This window comes from Mauremys reevesii, unplaced genomic scaffold (assembly GCF_016161935.1).
Source record: "Mauremys reevesii isolate NIE-2019 unplaced genomic scaffold, ASM1616193v1 Contig30, whole genome shotgun sequence".
Classification (NCBI taxonomy): Eukaryota; Metazoa; Chordata; order Testudines; family Geoemydidae; genus Mauremys; species Mauremys reevesii.
Window position 1 is genome coordinate 486,113 of NW_024100841.1, and position 1,777 is coordinate 487,889.

At 54.6% G+C, this 1,777-nt stretch overlaps 1 non-coding gene across 1 annotated transcript; it reads left to right on the plus strand.

Annotated features, from left to right (window-relative positions):
- The first annotated feature begins 1,183 nt into the window (after positions 1-1,183).
- On the plus strand, positions 1,184-1,266 carry TRNAS-UGA. The gene has a single exon. It is a non-coding gene; the product is annotated as a tRNA-Ser (tRNA).
- Positions 1,267-1,777: the final 511 nt, after the last annotated feature.

Here is a 1,777-nt window from a genome sequence, read left to right on the forward strand (position 1 = left end):
ATTCCCTTATAGGAGGTTTTAGTGGTCAGGCTTATTTAGTTTATGTTATTTTTATCATCCTGCTGTAGCACACCTTTTTGATAAAATGTTGAAATAATTAATTTATGGTATTTGGTAGTTTTTATTTTAAAAAAAGTTTTTCTTAATGTTTGGGATTTAAATTAAGCATTGTTTTTTGTTTCAATTTTTCATTTAGGTTTTGGTTATTGATGGGATCTTTAAGAACTTTGGTTTTAATACTAAAATTTGGACAGATTTAAATTATTTAGAGTAAACCCTGTTTACTATTTTATTTTAATAAAGGTTGTATTGCTCTAACCCCTGGCCGGGGGGAGAGGAGATGAGCCTGGCCTTTAACTGAGAAGGAGCAGAGGCATGGGAGGCATGGCCCCTTCTCTGTACATCTCTGCCCACTCCGCACTGCCCCCAGCCCCACTGCGCTGCCCCGCAGGCTCCAGGGCTGGAGCAGCTTCCATGCTGCACTCCCGGCCATGGCCATGGCCCGTGTGCAGACCTGGGAGGGAGGAGGATGCCGCGTGCTTGGGGAAGAGGCAGGGCCAGGGCGAGGATTTGGGGAGGGATCCAATGGGGCTGTGAGGGGGTGGGGCTGGGGGCAGGGCCAGGGCGAGGATTTGAGGAGGGATCCAATGGGGCAGTGAGGGGGTGGGGCTGGGGGCAGGGCCAGGGTGGGGATTTGGGGAGGGATCCAATGGGGCAGTGAGGGGGTGGGGCTGGGGGCAGGGCCAGGGTGGGGATTTGGGGAGGGATCCAGTGGGGGAAGGAGGGGGCGGGGGCGGGGGGGAGTGTCCCTCCGGGCTCTGCCTGGGTACCGGAGCAGAGGGCAAAATTGTTTGTTTGTCCAGTGTCCCGACCAAACATCGGTTGGGACGCGGGACAAACAAGCAAATATCGGGACGGTCCCAATAAAATCGGGACGTCTGGTCACCCTACATCAGGCTTCAAGTTGAGAATAATTTCCCCTTCCCGCTCTGTGGGAGGGGAGACTTTTAAATGCGCTCTCTGGGCGACTGCACATGGCTAAGCAAAGAGAACAAACCCCCAATCCCCCCTGTGCTTTGGGAGCCAGGTTTGCGGTGGGAATGCTGTAGTTCACATGACTTCACGCCTGGGCATTGGGATTCTTTACCAGTGTCTCTGGCATGGGGGCAGTTTTGTGCTCACAGCTGTGATGGCTGAGTGGTTAAGGTGTTGGAGTTGAAATCTAATAGGGTTTCCCCTGTGCAAGTTTGAATCCTGCTCACAGCGAGGCCTGTGTTTTAGCCAGTCTCTCATCGGGGCAACACCTCTGTCCAATCCCCTGAGACACTCTCAATTCTCTCCCCACCCCAAGTAAATCCTGTTGTGCTCCTTTCATAGAGATCCCTGGGACACCCCCTCACACTGTGTCCCTGAGGGGTCAGGCAAACTCTCAGTGCCTGAAGCCTCTGCCACTCACCTGGTGCCCCACAGATCAGCCATAGCCCTGGTCCTGCTCCTCTCTCTAGGGTGTGAAAGGAGCCAAGTCAGCGACTCCATGGGAGCTACGGGGCTGCAGAACCAACAGAGAAAAATAGGTGCTCAGCGCCCACTGGCAGCCAGCTGCCCCCCCGCCCCCACTACAGGCCTTGCTGACAAGCTCCTCCTCTTCCCCTTCAGTGACTTCCACTTGCCAGTGACCAGCTGTTCAGTGGGGTGCAGGAGGCGCTGGGCGGGGAGGGGGAGGAGCAGGGGCAGGAAGGTGCAGCGTGGGAAGAGATGGAACGGGTTGGGGTGGGGG